Source organism: Berghia stephanieae, chromosome 10 (assembly GCF_034508935.2).
Source record: "Berghia stephanieae isolate SIO BIC M18660-M18661 chromosome 10, UCSD_Bste_1.3, whole genome shotgun sequence".
NCBI lineage: Eukaryota > Metazoa > Mollusca > Gastropoda > Nudibranchia > Aeolidiidae > Berghia > Berghia stephanieae.
The window spans coordinates 24,929,011-24,948,205 of NC_088369.1; the positions used below are offsets into that span (position 1 = coordinate 24,929,011).

Sequence of the window (19,195 nt, forward strand, 5' to 3'; positions counted from 1 at the left end):
ATTACTCCTTGATAAAATAGTTACAGAGAGTGAACAGAGAGGTTTTGAAGGCCAATGTATGGTCAGTAGTTAGAATTAGTATATGTGACCTTTCGCCTCAAAATGGTATTAAGTTAGGATTTTCAATTTTTGTTTGTTTTTTTTTTTGCACCCAAACAAAGCTTATTTTATGCCTTATGATACCAAATTTATAAAATTCTGAGATATGACCGATTGAAGTAGGGAGAGTGTAAAAACCAAGATTTGAGGAAATCGACTTTGAAGTTGAGGCACCTTTTTCACACAGTTGAAGCAATGGGCAAAGGTAACTCCTTGGATACTGGCATTGAAAATTTAATGAGAGAAATAAAATTTGGCATGAGCCTAGAACATACATTTAATAATACGCACACAAAATTTTGCAAGAATCCAATCGTTACTTTTGTAGTTATTTATTACGTAAGATGCTCTTGAATTAATAAATTATAAAATTGTTCACTTCTTGACGGGTTTTTGACATTTAATTAAACAATCAAATGGAATAAGAATTATCATTATGACATTTTTGTTATATTCAATAGAGGAAATACAATTTCAAAATGTCCAAAAAAAATAATTAAAGAACAGCTAATATTTTCAGTACAGTTTGAAACAACCTAAAGCCGTGGGTGGACAGAGAGAGAAATATTATCAAGAAAGAGGATGAGAGAGCAAGGAAAAGAAACTCGCACACACACACATACACACCAGAGAGAGAGAGAGAGAGAGAGAGAGAGAGAGAGAGAGAGAGAGAGAGAGAGAGAGAGAGAGAGAGAGAGAATGAGGGGGGAGGGGTGCTTGTATATTAAAGAGGGCAGGAGGGAAAAAAAGTAAAGATTGAAGTGTATATGTATGTGTGTGTGTGTTTGTATGTGTGAAAGAAACAGGCGGGGGAGAAAGAGAGAGAAAGAGAGTGATTGAGCTAGATAGGTATAAAGAAAGGATAGGAGGGAAGGCAGAGCAAAGAATTGGTAGGGATAGTCATAGAAAAGACCTTTGTTTCATAAGAAGTCAAAGTCAATCAATTCGAAACATATTGACCGATGAGATGTATTTGAAAAAAATTGGACTAATCAAAGCATTTGTTCATTGTTTCCATTTTGAGTCAGTTGACAGCTTGAAGAGGAGCGGTTGGGGCTTATTTTGTAATGACCAGCATGAAATCATGTAATTGAATCTTCTGGATCCCCCATTTGTTTAGGACATGTCACTAGTTGTCATCACACCTTGTGGTCAATTGTCAGCTATTTAATTATCCTCCCCTTTTTCTTAGCTTCGCACATATTGTGGATTGTTTTACCCCCCCCCCCCCCCCCCCCCCGCCATCCCACACATAACTCTCTCATTTTCATAAATATATCCACTATCCCTGTCTGTCTCAGTTAATCTATCCACACATTTATCTTTTTCATTTTTGTTAGTATTTTCATCGGCAGTTCATTTATTTTCGGAAAGGCTTTGTTTGCTTTTCTGTCTGATTGTTATATTTTAAAGAAGTTTATCGTAGCCAATCTCTGTAAGTCGAAGAAGCTGTTGCTCCTAATAAATAACGCAAAGACTTAGCTAGTCTTAATAAAGAAAGATAGGTTACTTCCCCTCATTATACAATGCAGTAAGACAAAGAAATAACAACACGTGATGTGTATCAAAATGCGCAAACACACACATACACTCATACACACACACACAAACACGCACAAAGCATGCATGCGTTGACACACATGCCGACCTTTGTGACCATACAAAGCCCGCAGGCACATGTGATCAGCTTCGACCAACAAGAGTCTCTTATACTTATACTTATATGTAAGGTTGTTAGGGAAAATGCTAGTTTTCTTTACAGTTTTTAAAGTTATTATTGGTTGAACCATGTAACTGCCGATTTAGCCATGCATTCTCTGAGATAGATAAAGACACATCCTTTGCTGTGATATCTTACATTATGTTATTGGTGGAGGGAAAGGACACAATATTATTAATTATTAAGCTTCGGAAATGGTGGCTATCTGAGAGAAAGACAACTCTCGTTTTGAATGCATCACTGATAGTGATAGCATGCATTTTAAAACTTGAAATTATACAACTTATCGCAAATATTTATGTTGAATTATGTTTTTATGTAGAAAAATGATTGTAGTTTCTGAAACAACCAAAAACTGAAATTTGATCATTTTGACCAATTTAGTTTTACTTTAAAACCGATTTTCTTCGTTTTCCAAATCCTAACTTAATACCACTTCCAAGGCGTAGGGTCACATATGGCTGTGAAAGTTGGACAATTAAATTACAGAAGACAGAAGAAACTGGAGGCAGCAGAAGATGTGGTTTCTTAGAAGGATGGAATTTCATGGACAGAGAAGAAAACTAATGAAGCGGTATTAGAGCAGCTGAAACCAAAAGGATACCAATTCGTACAATAAGAAAAAGGCAATGCAATTTTTAGGGCACCTAAATCGACATCAATATATTAAACATCTTGCTCTAACTCTAACAGTTAGTAACATGGAAGATAGAAGAAGGTAAAAATAGTAAAGGTAGACCACAGCTGGGTGACAAAGTAATAAATAGTAATATTAATGGCTGCCTCTATTCTCACCCCTGGATTACCGAAAAAAACGTCGCCGGCTTTTTGCGATTTGGATTTGATTGATTTTTTTTTTTTTAGTTGTACTATTATGAAGACTAGGTCTAGCATCGGTGGGTGAGAATAGTCACTTCGTATTAATATTTCGAGTTTGTTTTTTTTTTTTATGTTATCTGATCAGAGAGATGAGTGGGGGAGGCCTTCCGAAAGCTCCTATATTACATCCCCAGTATTCTTCTTTTTTTTTTTTTAATATAAATAATGTTCTAGCTACCTCTAACTCTAAGTAAGTTTCCCCTTCCCAAACTTGAAACCCCCGACTAGAACATTATATATAAAAAAGGAATACTGGGAATGTAGGAGCTATCGGGAGGCCTCCCATGAATAGCGTACCGAGATCACCGATATCTGGCACAGACTTGGTACTTGAACTTGAAGAAGTATTTAGAGTACCTATAGGAAATTTTAAACTTTCACTAGAGAAATCATGAAATCTAGAAATCAAGGTTTGTTCTTACTTTATATTGACAGACCGAATAAATCGCCTGACAAATGATCCACGGTGAAAATACTCTAGAACGAGATGCTAAGTTTCAAGGAGCTTTATTTTGGTTGAGTTGGAAGTAAATGAAAGAGATGCTGGGTTTGGAAATGTTTGGAGAATGGCTCCGACGTTATGGAAAATCGTTTGCATTGCTGAACTGTAGGCTGAAGGCAACAGGGTTGCCAGATTATTTTTCAACAAAATGCCAGGGGAAGACTCAAAAAATGCCAAAACACTCAAAAAAATGCCAAAGTCTGTTGACTCCCACCTCCACTAAGAAAACTACTCACTTTTGATAGATAGTATGCAGATGACGTCACTCAGGCCTTTGTTATTGTTTTTGCCATCCGCGTTTGTGAGTTGTACTCACTAAACTGTATTAACCAGACTATAAAAGTTCATGGTTACACAGAGTTTGTGTGTTGGTCCGTTATACTTCCGGATGGCAATGTTGTGAACTCCTTGGACAAGCGCATTCTATCTATAGACAATTTACTATCATACCCTGGTGGCTTGCGTGTTTTCTTTTCTTTTTTCTTTTTTTTTCTTTTTTTTTTTTTTTTTTTGTTTTGAATTATACTAAATTTCCTGTTGGGATAATTTTTTACCTACTGACTACTAAGTGGAGTGCTAAACCACTACACCAGGGCTAGTTCAGGGTGTGAGTTTTAATAGCAAAGTTTTCCGATGTGAAGAGATTTGTTTTTACGCGTTTAGAAATAATTAAGAAAAGGTGTCATTTGAAGTATAATATACAAGAAAAGAAAATGCCAAATGAAAATGCCAAATGCCAAATGATTTTTTTTAATGCCAAACGGTTTTCAAAAATGCCAGATTTTTGGAATCTGGCATTTAAAATGCCAAACTGGCAACCCTGGGCTGAAGGCAACAGGGTTGCCAGCCAGATTATTTTCAGGCATTCTGCCAACTGGATTTTAAAAATCTGCCAAATACCAGAAAAAATCTGCCAAACCGTGCTATTTATAGTACCCCCTTTGAAAACTCATCAGTTTTGTTAAACAAAAAATTCACAAGGCCGATGTCATAATATTTTTTTTTTCATTTCCCAAATTTTAAAGAATCACTAATATACATAAAAACTGCCATGGAGTACACCTATACATGATATAAATAATAATGTAGCAAAATCTTACCTGACTGCAGTGATGATCCGGACGAGGAGCTGAAGCAATCCTATCTACGTCCACAAATGAAGTGATGCTGTATATATCTATTGTTGTAGTGTCAATTGCATGTAGGCCTACAAGTAATTCCAACTCAAAGTCCAAGTTGGTGAGGGCATCAGATACACAAAGGTACTCATTTAAGTAAAAACGCATGTCAAACAGGAACATTAAGTGAAATCCAACGGTGAATCAATGTACATAACATCTAGTTTTGCAAGTTTTATGCACATACAGTTGAAACTAAATAAAGTGATTCGATGGTCAAGTCTTCTGATCCATCTGAGAGAGAAAGGCCGGTTTCTTTCAAAAACTGCTTGAGATCTGCATCTTTGGATGCAAAAGTCTCAGCTTCACTGCTTTCACCCCGGCACACAGTGTTACTGTTAGCTGCATATAGAATATCACTGGTACACAGCTCCAACATCTGCCTGGTCACGGTGAAATCGTTGCAGCACTTTCCCTGGTTGAAGACATGCGATTTTATACGGAAGCCCCACCCAGTTTGTTTCTTGGTTTTGTTTTTGTAGAGGTAACAAGAGAGAACATTCTTTCTACTCCAGCGTTGCTTGCAGGAGTGAGAAGGCAGGTGAGGGCATATTCTGCAAGCTCTTTCATTGGAGTTTTCCTGATGCCTTCCCAAAATTGAAGTGTCTCCTTGGGAACTGATGACTCCTTGAAGACAGGCTCAGATGACCAATCGACTAGAACAATTCTTCTGTATTGCTCTTCTATTGTGCTCACCTTTTCCCCGAAGAGATGAGGGAAAGGCAAATCCTCAAACCGGGCCCTGTCCAGTTGGTTCAAGACAATGTTATTGCTGTAAAAGTAAAAGCGTTCATTACTAGGCCTCGGAAAATAAAATCTACCAAACTGCCAAACCGTTTGTTTGTTTTCTGCCAGATGACTTCAAATTCTGTCCCCAAAAAGGACATATGGCAGAAAATCTGCCAAATTGGCAATCCTGGTAGGTACCATCAAGTCAAAAGCAAACCGCGATACTGAAATGCCAGGTATCTTTGCAAATTTCCACCAACTTTAAGCCAGAAGTCCTCCAAAGTCCTATTTCACATGCGCCATTGGCTCAAAATCCTCCATTTGATTTAAAACACTTGTCTCAAATAAAAATTATGTTACTAAACGCTACTCATCTAATTACAACTGTATACACGGTTATTTCTTTTTAAACGCATGATATCCCCCCAAGTTCACATCATGCACTGGATTCATTTAAACCTCAAGATTCTCTAAAAGTCAGTTTAGGGGGGAAATAAGAATTAATTAGACTTGATTGCTATACATTTTTAAAGGGTATACGAATCATGACAAATCCGGGGGGGGGGGGGGGGGGGGGGGACGCCATCCGCCAGGCCATTTTCCCCCCGCCACGCAATGATTAAAAATAAGCCAATTTGGCGGGAAAATCCGCCAACATGGCAATGCTGCGTAGTTTGTTTTGTTTTTTTAGAAAACGGTAGACTGAAGCTGCTTATCGTAAAATACTAACAAAAGAGTGAAAATGGAGAGGCTTCGTATGGGAACAAAACAGACAATGGACGTTTCGGGTACAAACCCTTCATCAGCACAACAATACACAAATTAACGTGGAAAACAAATAAAATATAATGCAAAAAAAACGTGTGTCGTCTGTACTCAATGGTGGTTGGAGTATGAATGAAAATGAAATGTTAGCGTGGCGTGGGTAGAGGGTTGGGTGCCACACAGACTACTACCTGTGTTATCTATGGGGTGCCCCAGGGGGTGATTCGATTGATAAGAAAAGGTCAGCGATGAGGGAACATAACCTACCAGAAAATAATGGAAGATAAAAGACATAGTAGTATTAGTAGTAGTGGTTGAAAGAGAAGAAGTGAGTAGGAAAGTCTAGTAGAAAGCCGTAGTGGAACAGTAGGAGGGGGCGAGGTGAAAAAGTCACGGCGGAAGGGGAGGGGGGGGGGGTTGTTGATTGGGCGGCGGTCGAATCTTCGCGAAGGAAATACAAACAGAAAAGACGAACGGCCGGCTAGCTATGTGATAGTAAAGTAGAATATACAGATAAATAGATAGATAAATAGATAGAAAGACGGAAAGATAGACAGACAGAAAGAAAGATAGAGAGAAAAAAAAGGAAGGGGGGGGGCGGGGATTGCGAGAGAGAGAGAGAGAGAGAGAGAGAGAGGGGGGGGGGAGAGCTAGAGAGAGAGGGAGAGGGGGGGGGGGGTGAGAGAGGGCGAGTAAACAGCCGGGTGATAGCTGGGTCTATATGTATATGAATGGATAAATTAGTGGATGAGTAGACACAATAAGAGATAGCTAGGAAGGTAGATGACTATGAATTGGTAAATAATCAGTATATAGACAGATAGATAGATAGATAGATAGATAGATAGATAGATAGATAGATAGATAGATAGATAGATAGATAGATAGATAGATAGATAGGTTGGTAGAGTTATAGTTGTAGTAGTATGAACAGTAGTAGTAACAGTAGTAGTAGTAGTAGTAGTAGTAGTAGTAGTAGTAGTAGTAGTAGTAGTAGTAGTAGTAGTAGTAGTAGTAGTAGTAGTAGTAGTAGTAGTAGTAGTAGTAGTAGTAGTAGTAGTAGTAGTAGTGGCAGCAGCAGCAGTAAGAGCAGCAGTGGTTTTGAATACGGGTACGTTGACATCTAAAAGGCTCAAAGATAGTATCAGAATGGCAAAAACTAAGCACACACACACACACACACACACACACACACACACACACACACACGCACATACTGTACATCGCAGTGGTTCGGCAGATTGAAGTGTCTGGCCACTGCTGTGTCTGCACAGTTCGATATGTCGCGTAAGTGCTGAACGAATCTGTCATCCAGCCTGTTTCCGGTCTCACCAACGAAAGCAATCCCACACAGGGAGCACGTAATGGCATAGACCCGATTACGGTCAATGCAAGTAAACGGCAGCCTGATGTCCCAAATCTTGTCTGGAAAACTGACTCTGTCGTACTCCCACAGGTGCCCACAAATCTTGCATCGGGATCGCATGCATGATCTGGCTTTAGGCCCATCCGTGGGTATGGGCTCAAGGCGGCTTCTGACAAGGAGATCCCTCAGGTTACGATCCCCAATGGGGGTTCTGAGAAAACTCTGTGAGTGTCTTCGCCCGCCTGGAGGATCCCATTATTTTGCAATAGGATGTTCCTAACCTGATCAGCATGGGGGTGATGAGCGAGGACTAAAATGGGACGCTGCGTCTCCTGCTTCCTGGCATTGCGAGGCCTCATTGCTGCTTCTCTCGACACGAGGCTGGCTTTCCGGACAGCCTTATGCAAAACCCTTTCGGGATATTCCCGTGCCCTAAAGAAATCGAGCATTCGATCACGTTGAAGCGCAAATTCTTCATCTTCCAGACAGAGTCTCCGCAAGCGGAGTATCTGACTGAATGGGATGGAGTCTTTACACTTCACCGGATGAGATGATCGATAGAGCAGGTAGCTGTGTGACTGTCCGTTTCCTTGTACTGTCATGGCAGTTTTTGCATCGCTTGCGGCCGTATTTGGGTTTGACTGACGGGCCGGTAGATTTTCCTCCTTTTTTGACAAATTTTCATTATCATCACTGGGGGACCTGTGCTTGTGTCAGGATGAAACAGATAATCTCAAAATAAGTACACTGATAGCGTGTTCTTCCTTTTTCTTGGGTACTTTAATTGTAATTCTAGAACTTTTTACTAGATCCCATTTTCTAACTTTTTACTGGCGCTGATATGACCTTACATTTGTTGCAAGCGCCGTGAAACCCTTAAAAACAAACAAATACCTTTCTCTTTCATGAACGGATTATGGGTTTTTAGGAAAATTAATCGCAACTGTTTGCAAATTTTTTCTTTTTTTTTTCTTTTTGCAAATTTTGCTGTTTTTAGCTTGCAAAATTTGGGATTTTTTTTTTTTTGTGTGTGTGCAAAAAACCGCCATGTCAGCTTGTAGTGTATAGTGGTCCGTACTCCGTGCTGGTCAATACAGCCTTGATGTCCAAAAAGTTCACTTGAGAGGTTGAAATCTCATAAGTGTACTCTATGGACGGGTGGATGGAGTCCATGGCTTGGATGAACCCTTTCAACTGCCTATGGGTCAAGAACGTAATGCCGAAACAGTCGTCAATGTACATTTTGAACAGCTCAGGGGCAGGTCCACTGTACTGGCGGAAGAAAGTTTCCTCAAGGTAGCCCATGAAGAGGTTAGCATATGAGGGACCCATCTAAGTGCCCATCGCAACACCTGAGATCTGATGGAAGAATTCATCTTTGAATTCAAAAGTGTTGAGTGTGAGCACAAGTTCGGTGAGCTGCACAATGTTGTTGCTGGAGATGCCTGGTAAGGGATGACGATCGACAAAATGCCTGATGGCACGCAGTCCGTCAGCATGCGGTATGGACGTGTACAGTGCCTTCACATCCATGGTAGCAGCCTCTTATGGTTCACACTATCATGTTTTGACGATCGACCCAATCAGCAAAGTCCGGTCCGCATTCGTGCACCGTCGCGAACCCGCCTGGTAGCATCGTCACAACACACCTTTCGACTAGATGCTCTGCGTCTCGGGTTCTTGCCCACAGCGTGGACATATTGGACAGGAAGTTAGACCCCATCGATGTAACGCACTTGCCGTTAGGCAGCTCATCGACCGAAGCCGATTCGCAGCTACCCAGTGTCTCTTCTTACTGGTATCAAAGCCTGGCAACTTCTCACCAAGTTTAGAGGAGTGTAGGTCCCCGCCCCCACGAGGGATTGAATTCGTCCAAACCGACTTCCATCTCGTATGTGCAGCTCTGTCCGTAGTCAGGGATTCTGCGTACAAGGTTGCCGGACTTATTTCGGCTCGAAACGGGGGCACCGTCCATTATGCGCATGAGAGGGGTATCCCCATTCCCTCTCTCTTTGATCTTACTCAGCCAGTTTCCCGTAATCGTCTTCCTCCGGACATCGGGGGGCTGGATCGCTGCCATTATCGGGCCCCATTCTCTAGGGGTTGTTGCTAGCGTTCCCGACACTATGTGCATCGACTTGCGAAGTTTTACATCCACCTTCTCAACGTTTCTGCTTCTACCCCACACTGGAGCGCAATACTCCGCGGTGGAATAGCATAGTGCCAAGGCGGACGTTCTCAGGAGCGTCTCTATCTTCCGGGCAACCCCTTCGAGATGCACCCGATAGGTAAGGCTGCGATCCAACGTCACCCCTAAATATTTTGGATGCGGCTCATACGGGAGTGGCTGGTCCCCGACTAGGACATTCAGTTTGCGGGTGTGCTAACCACTGCATAAGTGAAATGCAGTGGCCACGGTTTTTGAAGTGTTCATCTTCAGGTACCACTTGTCAAAGTAGGATTTGAGTCTGGTGACGTCCTCGCTGAGTACGCTCTCGAGACGGGTCCACACTTTACTCTGAGTAACGAGTGCCCAGTCGTCTGCGTATCCCAGCCTCAGGGAGGAAGTGTTCGGCATATCGCTAATGTAAACGTTAAACAACATTGGCGCAAGTACCGACCCCTGAGGGACCCCATTCTTCAATTTCCTTACTTTACTCGTGACGTCTCCCAGCGCGACGTGGAATTGCCTTTCCCCTAAGATCGAAGAGAACAACTTCAAGGTCTTTTTGCACCTTATGATTTTTGCAAGTTTGAGCATCAACCCTTCGCACCAGACCGTATCGTACGTCGCTGATAGGTCTATAAAGACAGCACCTGTTTGCTGTTTTCTCTCGAACCCGTGCTCAATATGCTCTGTAAGGGCAATGACCTTCTCCGTGGTGCACCTCCCTTCCCTGAAGCCTGCCTACTCGGGTGGCAGGGCAGCGTCTAGGACCGGCCCCCATCGGTTTAATAAAACACGCTCCAACAATTTGTAAAGACAGCTCAGCAGCGATATGGGTCTGTAACTGTCTGCCTCCTTCGCCGGTTTCCCTGGCTTCAGGATGGCAACTATCTTCGCATGCTTCCACACTTGTGGAAGCTTTCCTTTTGCAAGGACGTCGGACATTGCCACTGCTAGCCAGGCCCGTGCCCTGGGGCCCAGATGCGTCACCATATCGGGATATACACCATCTATCCCTGCTGCTTTGCCGTTCTTCACTTCGCTAATGGCTGCATCCACTTCTCGGGGACTGATCGGGGCCGTCCAGTCCGACTCCTCCGCAGGTAGCGAGTCCAAAATCGTACGGTACGCCTTGCGGACACCGCGCTCAAAAGCCTGATTAGGGACCCGCTTACTACGGTTCTTAATGTTCTTGGCAATTGTGTCTGCCTCGCATTCCGGTGCAGCCTTCGCGTAATTCCGATCTGGGTCCAATTTCTTTATCAAACGCCAAGCGTGGCGGCTGGAGTGTGTAAAGTCGAGACTTTCCACGGTCTCCTGCCACCGTTGCTTCCTTCCCTCTGCCAGAGACTGACGTAGTCTATCGGCAGCGTCCTGGGATTGGGTCTGCTGGTACTCTCGGTACAGCTCTTCCGACTCTGCTGTCCAGCAAGGGGTGTAGAATTTCCGTTTGCCCCGTGGAATAGAGCGTTGAGCGCTCTTAACCAATAGCCTACTGAATCTGGTTATATTCTTGGACTTGGGAGGAATGGCAGGGCAGACCTGCTCGATATAGGAACTGAATTCCTCCCAGTCAGCCTTCCTGAAGTTCCATCTGCAAAGTGGGAGAGACTGCACCCTCGGTATTGTCACCCCAGCTGTGACAAGAACCGGCCTGTGCTGGCTATGCGGAAAGTCCCCGAGGACTGTTCGCTTCACCTGCAGCGGTTCACCGTTCGCGCCTTTCGTTACGAGGGTGAGATCTGGAGTATACTCCTTCTTATGGCTGGTACCCCGGAAGGTACCCTTGGCTGTAGGATCGTACACAAGGTGTAGATCATTACAGTCCATCCATGAGCGGAGTTGTCTTTCTGCCTCGTTGCAGTCTCGGTAGCCCCATTCGTGATGGTGGCTATTAAAGTCTCCCAGACATATGGAAGGATGGCTGACCACCGGTACCGGTGGTGTAGTCCAAGTCGCTCTAGGTGATTTGTAATTAATATTATGCAAACACAGTCCACCTACTTCCACAGAAATTCGGTTCACCCCATTGCTGTCCGTTACGCTCTCAATGACCCTTACCTTCGATGGCTCTTTAGCGTAAACGCTAACCCCTCCTTTGAGCCTCGAAGTGTCCTCGCGTTGGACCACCGTATAGCCTGGGATCTGGAATCGGGAAGATTGCGCGCCTGAATAAAGGTGGGTCTCCTGTAACAGGAGGATATCTACGCAGTGGGCGGCCAATAGCTTTGATAAAAGCTCATTTTTTGCCATACTCTGGCTCTCGACGTTCAGGGACAATATGTGCGTCAGTTCGCCATCCCCGCTGTCGCATTTTCCGATTGGCAGGCCGCGAATCAATTGATGCATGGGACGTTTGCTTTTTTCTCTGACGTGCCGACGACCATGGCGACACGAACGCGGTATTACGGAGTTATAGTTATACACCGATGCAGGCCGAACGAACGACTTACCGATCACGTGTTCAATTTTTTCTCTCGTCCTCTCGTCTAATCTCGTCACTCCGGAATAGAAAGAGGAGGTGGAGCTTATATGATATAACGCAATGAAAGTTCTGTCCGATGACGGGTGGGGGGATATCACCTCTCCAAAACTTACCTTATGATATGAGACCTTGAGATTCTTATCCAATCATCGATTGCTCGTTTGACAGTTCGCTTGTGAACAGTTAGGAGACCATCTCTTGATTTATGGGCAGGCGGCTTTGCGTAAAGGCGGTGAGTGTTGTATACATCAAAGAGTACCGCTGACCGATGGGTAAATAGTGGTTGTGTAACCCAAAAGCCCTGCCGACTCGACTGCAAGGTCTTGTATGTAATAGTTGCGTCACCATCTCAACGCTCAGGAATTAATTAGTGAGGACTCTCAGTATATATATATTAAAAAAAACAAACAACGCTTTTGAATCACACGAGATACATCAGTGTGCTCGTCGCATTGAGAATTGAAAAATGAGATATAAATCAAGAAAACCGACCGGAAAAGAAAGAAACTATCATTAAATTTTTAAAAAATGAGCAATATTTTTATCAATATCAATCTACTAGAAATTTTTTTTATTTCTAAACCTATTTTTGTGAAACAAAGATAAATGTTCTCCTTTTGCAAGCTGATTCAACAATGTGGTTTTCAAATTTATCGTATACGTAATCATTTGGAAGCTCCCGAGAAAGGTATTTTTGTGTAATCTCTTTCACACACACGCGCGCGCGAACACACATACAAACAATACACAAACAATACACATCCCTGGTCATCTATATATTGCCTATATTATGAATGTTAATATATACATCCCATGCTGATTGTCACTACCCCCCCACCCCCCCCCACCCCCCCCCCCCCCCCCCCCACCCCCCCCCCCCCCCCCCCCCCCCCCCAACCATTTCCACCACCCAATTACCAGCGGCCTTTTCTCTTTGATTTCGTATCATGGTCTACCCCAAGCCCAACACCTCGATCGTTTGTGGGTCAACCCCCCCCCCCTCCCCCCACCTTCGCCCGTAATCAATTTATAATTTTCTCTCTGTATAGAGCGCCACGTGCACAATTATATACTATTGAATGACACTGACCTTGCCCCTCCCCTAACACAAGCCAACAGCAACCCAAGCTATCCTCTATCACGTGACCTTAGATCCGATGCTGCATACCGCTTGAGAGTCTTCACTATCCAGATCTTGTTCATGGTCACGTGAGAAGGCTATATCCGTTCGGGTTCGGCGTTCGGCGTCTCGTTCGACCCGATTTCGTTAAAAGCCTATTATTTGGCTAGGCGGCAGACCGCTTCGCCATTGACGGGACTGATTGGGACTCGACATGAAGATAATAGTGTGGCGCCCGGGATAGGGCTGCTATTCGGGCACCGGGTTGGATCAAATTTAATCACACACGGGGGCGAGCAGCTCATGTGGCTCGTTGGCTCGATACCCGGGATGGTCTCGTGACGGTCGACCGGGATTTACACCTTTGCTCAAGCCCCCTCACCACTGCAAGGTAAAGATCCACGAGGGGGACATCCATGGTGAAAATCAGCCGTGGACGTTCATCCTGGAATCGAAGACGGATGAGGTTAGACCTCTTGATATGTGTGGGTTGTAGTGCCTCGATCTGTCTAAGACAGGTCTGGATAAACAGGTCGAGGGGACTATCAAGAGGTCTAACCTCACCCGTCTTGAATGGGCTGCCCATGCTGATCAGGTTAGGAACATCCTATTGCAAAATTATGGGATCCTCCAGGCGGGCGAAGACACTCACAGAGTTTTCTCAGAACCCCAGTTGGGGATCGTAACCTGAGGGATCTCCTTGTCAGAAGCCGCCTTGAGCCCATACCCACGGATGGGCCTAAAGCCAGATCATGCATGCGATCCCGATGCAAGATTTGTGGGCACCTGTGGGAGTACGACAGAGTCAGTTATCCAGACTAGATTTGGGACATCAGGCAGCCGTTTCATGCATTGACCGTAATCTGGTCTATGCCATTACGTGCCCCCTGTGTGGGATTGCTTACGTTGGTGAGACCGGAAAGAGGCTGGGTGACAGATTCGTTCAGCACTTGCGCGACACATCGAACTGTGTAGAACAGCAGTGGCCAGACACTTCAATCTGCCGAACCACTGCGATGTAGTGTATGTGCGCGCGCGCGCGCGCGTGTGTGTGTGTGTGTGTGTGTGTGTGTGTGTGTGCTTAGCTTTTGCCATTCGCCATTCGGACACTTCCGCCCGCCGACGTAGGGAAACTCACCTGATCAAGTCGTTGGGAACGCTGACTCGACGCGGACTCAACACCTGGATTGACCACCACTCGTATCCCGCTGAGCAACAACCTCTTAGTCTATACTCTCTTTGAGCCTTTTAGATGTCAACGTACATGTATTCAAAACCATTGCTGCTCTTACTGCTACCACTACTGCTGCTATAGCCACTGCTACTACTACTACTACTACTACTACTACTACTACTACTACTACTACTACTACTACTACTACTAGATAGGTTGGTAGAGTTATAGTTGTAGTAGTATGAACAGTACTACTACTACTACTACTACTACTACTACTACTACTACTACTACTACTACTACTACTACTACTACTACTACTACCACTGCTACTACTACTACTACTACTACTACTACTACTACTACTACTACTACTACTACTACTACTACTACTACTATTATTATGTCTTTTATCTTCCATTATTTTCTGGTAGATTCTGTTCCCTCATCGCTGACCTTTTCTTATCAATCGAATCACCCCCCCCCCCCCCTGGGACACCCCATAGATGACACAGGTAGTAGTCTGTGTGGCACCCAACCCTCTACCCACGCCACGCTAACATTTCATTCATACTCCAACCACCTTTGAGTACAGACGACACAAGTTTTTTTTGCATTATATTTTATTTGTTTTCCACGTTAATTTGTGTATTGTTGTGCTGATGAAGGGGTTGTACCCGAAACGTCCATTGTCTGTTTTGTTCCCATACGAACCCTCTCCATTTTCACTCTTTCGTTAGTTTTTTTTTTTTTTTTTTTTTTTTTTTTTTGGGAACTTTGTTTTCAGTCCACCAGTGGACTGAAAACACAGCTGTGTATTCAGTCCACTGGAAATAAAAATATTCAAAAAGGACCAAATGTCGTCGATATTGACGACTTTTATTCTGAGCCTATTGTAGGTTAGGCATCATCAGAAATGGACAGGCATACAATTTATGGCAATTTGATGGCTTAACGGCCAGGTACTCATTTTACACCTGAGTACGGTGAGAGAATGTGAGTAAAGAGCCTTTTCCAAGGACTCAACTATGCGCCGAGCGCGAGGCTCGAATCCAGGACCTTCCACATAGCCGCACAAAATTAATAACATAAATATATAATATGACCAGCTCGGACGGAGTTCTTTTGGTAGATAACTAAATAACACAAAACAATCGTCTTACAGTGTTCCTAAGGAACAAAGATTGCTCAAACGTTCACGCAGTCAAAATTCATACTCACATGCAAAAATTCACAACACAAAATGCTTAACACTATAAATTATTCTAACATAATTACACACAGCCGAACAACTACATTCGTACATAGCCAAACAACTCCAGTATATTACAATACATGTTACAATGGGGTCATTTGCTGTGTCTTCTATCCCCCTGTATCTGTTTTCTGAGATGCTCTCTGTCTTAGTCTTAAAATGGGATTACTTGGTTTTCTTCTTCTTCTTCTTCTTCGTCTTGTGGAAACCTCCAATATTGTCGAGAATCACTCCACAGTTTGTAGTGTTTTACATTTTAAACTTGCTAAAACTCTGCACATAATAGAATTAAAAAAAAAACCACAAAAAAATATAGATTAAAAAGTCACGTTGTGAACTCTAGCAATCGCGTGAAGGCATGTTGGCAACCGTTTTCAGCCACTTCAGCTGGGAGGCTATTCCATAGTCGGGCAGTGGAAGGGAAAAACGAATACATGTGGGCGTCTGTTTTTGATGTTGGCATGGTTACTCTTGCTGTGTGTCCCCTCGTATTTCTTGTGCCGATATCTTTGATGTCGTTTGGAAGTTTAAGGCACGAATTTTTGTAGTAGATCTTGTGGAACAATTTAAGTTTATCTATCTTTCTTCTCTTTTCCAGAGGTTCAAGGCCAATCCGTTGTGATATTTCAGACACACTTGAGAAAGGATCGAATGTGTTTGTGATGCGTCTTGCTGTTTTTCTTTGGATGTTTTCTAAGGTGTCGATGTTTTTCTTTGTATATGGGTCCCAAATTGAGCTGCCATACTCCAAAATTGGTCTAGCAATAGTTTTAAAAGCAAGGGTTTGAGTTGTGATTGGGCATCTTTTTAAATTGCGGGTGATGTAAGCGCTTGTTTGATTTGCCTTTGAAGCCAGGTGACATATGTGGTCATTCCATTTGAGGTTTTTAGCAAACTCAATGCCAAGGTATTTTGCTGTCTTTACATGTTCTAGGTTTTGACCATGAAGTTGGTATTCAAATGTAATAGGTGCTTTCATATTTGTGATGGTTAGAACATTGCACTTTGATACTTGTCCTGGTCCTTGGCTGAGAGAGAAGCAATCAAATATATGGTGTTAGTTTTGGGAGACGATATTTTTAAAATTGTAAATCATCTCTCTTGTTATATAATGATGGTTACATTATGTTTTAAACATAACATCTTGTAAACATTTAAGTGGATTATGTGCTGGTGTCCTCATTGGATTATGTGCTGGTGTCTGGATGAGACTTTAAGGCGCTTTCAAACCAAGAACATTGATGGAATGCTCTTGGAATCTACACATGTTCTCGATTTGAACCAATTCCCCTTTGCCTTACTTTTTTTTATTGCTTTAATTGTTATTCTAGATTATTTTTATGTTTGACTATCCCATCTTATTCCTTTTCAATGGACTGGTGCTGATATGTCCTAAATGAGTTGCAAGCGACGCAAAACACTTAAAACAAACAAAACAGAAGCAAGATTGCTTCCTTGTACCATTTTTTTCTTCTTATCATCTCTCTCTTTATGAGTGTAACTAGAAACCATTTTAGTTCTCATTCGAAGGAGATCAAATACATGCGTCTGAAAGTTTCCAGACGTCGTCAGATTTAGCACATAGGCAGACTCTTGTTGAGAGTTATTTCCGGAAATGTTTCCTTCTAGTTATTGCCTTTTTGTGCTTTTAGACCAAGAATGTAATCACAAGCAGTGCTCATGTTTTCTTTGTTTTCAACAGACCTGAAACAGGCTATATCTTGATGGATTCGATAAGGAGTGGACAAAGGACACAAATCTTATTATTTATTAGAATCCAAGAAATTTGAGGGACTGTAATAATACTACCTACTGGTCCCACACTTCGCGTTGATAGATTCGATAAGAGAGTGGAGACCCCCCCCCCCCCCCGCCCAAAAATCACCAAAACTCTCTCTCTCTCTCTCTCTCTCTCTCTCTCTCTCTCTCTCTCTCTCTCTCTCTCTCTCTCTCCGCACAGGCACAATAATAGAAACCAAAAAAAAAAAAAGGCCCAACAAAATACAAAACAAAAATTGTGATTGAATTCGTAAATTTTTTATTCCAGACATGAAAATGATTAATAATCTCTCTCTCTCTCTCTCTCTCTCTCTCTCTCTCTCTCTCTCTCTCTCTCTCTCTCTCTCTCTCTCTCTCTCTCTCTCTCCTCGCAGGCACAATCAAATAAGTCATAAGTCAACGAAGTTGGCCTCGTTGAGTTTGTTTCTTTGAAAGTCCAGAATCTTCCACACTCACTGCTGTCTTAGCTCTTCCATTGCCGAGTTAGATTTAATTCGAATAAAATAAAATTCGCAACTTTTGTCAGGGTATGAATGTTGTTTCCGTCGCTTTCTACATGAGATTAGTTTAAATGATGGTGCTACACGGTCTTGTGCTATACTATGACACTCGCTTTCGGGTTGGAAGGTCCTGGGTTCGAGCCTCGCTCGGCGTATAGTTAAGTAATTGGAAACGGTTCCTTTCTGATATTCTCTCACCGTACTCAGGTGTAAAATGAGGACCTGGTCGTTAACAGTGTTGTCTATGTCGGGAAAAAAGTGCAATATTGCCTAACAGGTGCCATGTTTGGTTCTATCTGCTTACGTGTTGTTGTAGGTCAGGGACACTTTGTGAAGCGGTTTGTGCACGTTAAGTGGACATTGCGCTATATGAAAGCTCCATTTAAAAACAAATTCTTACAGGCGCCGGTGTAAAAACAGTCAATTCCTGACAATAGTTTCCACGTAACAAAAAAATATAACATAAAACGTGATATGGCTAGAGGTTTAAATTAGGATTGTGTATCTAGCAGAGTACAACTGTACCCTTTAAATGTTTTGTTTGTTTTTAATTGTTTTTAAGGGTTTTACGGCGCTTGCAACACATTAAGGTCATATCAGCGCCAGTAAAAAGGAAGAAAATGGGATAGTAATAAGTTCTAGAATTACAACAAAATCACCAAGAAAAAGTAAGACAAAGGAGAATTGGATCAAATAGGGAACAGATGTAGATTCCAAAAGCACACTATCGAAGTACTTAGTGTAAGATCACCTAAAAGTCTTATTCAGTCACAAGCACAGGTTCCCACAAAGAGGAATACACTCACATATTTACAAATCATATAACATATGTAAACAAAACATAATACATTACATAACAGAGAGATGATTTACAAGGAAAAAAATATCATCTCCCAAAACAAACTATACATTTGACTGTTTTCCTCTCACCAAGGATATCCAGTCAGGGCCAGGGCAAAACCAAGTAATCTCATTCTCATTCCAAGACAAAGACAGAAAACTAGTTGGAAAACAGATATAGGGGGATAGAAGACACAGTAAGTAGTATCTCCCTCCCCACTATGGTAGGTCAGGATCCCCACCCAGTACCCTTTAAATGCATTTGATGTGAACAATACAACGTGATTTATCAATAACAAGAAATATATCATCGATGAATAATTAAACTACTGAATAAAATAAATATTATTGGAGTCCTATTGAAATCTCAGATAATAAATTTATCTGTCAATTAAATTTTTAAAATTCTCCAGAGAACAGGCAGTAATAACAACAACAACAACAACAACAACAACAACAACAACAACGACGACGACAAAATAATAATAATAATAATAATAATAATAATAATAATAATAATAATAATAATAATAATAATAATAAAAATAAAATTGAGCATTTATATAGCGCAATATCCATTTAACGTGCTCAATGCGCTTTACAATGGGTCCCTGGTCAACAGCAACATTTAACATGT

The 19,195-nt window shown here is 42.3% G+C and overlaps 1 protein-coding gene across 1 annotated transcript in view; it reads right to left on the reverse strand.

The window, feature by feature from the left end:
* LOC144980615 (uncharacterized) overlaps positions 1–3,305 on the reverse strand; it is a 74,582-nt gene extending 71,277 nt beyond the window's left edge. Inside the window, exon 1 of the mRNA XM_078928295.1 lies at positions 3,121–3,305. The gene's annotated coding sequence lies outside the window, so the exon portion shown is untranslated. The remainder of the gene's footprint in view (positions 1–3,120) is intronic.
* Positions 3,306–19,195: the final 15,890 nt, after the last annotated feature.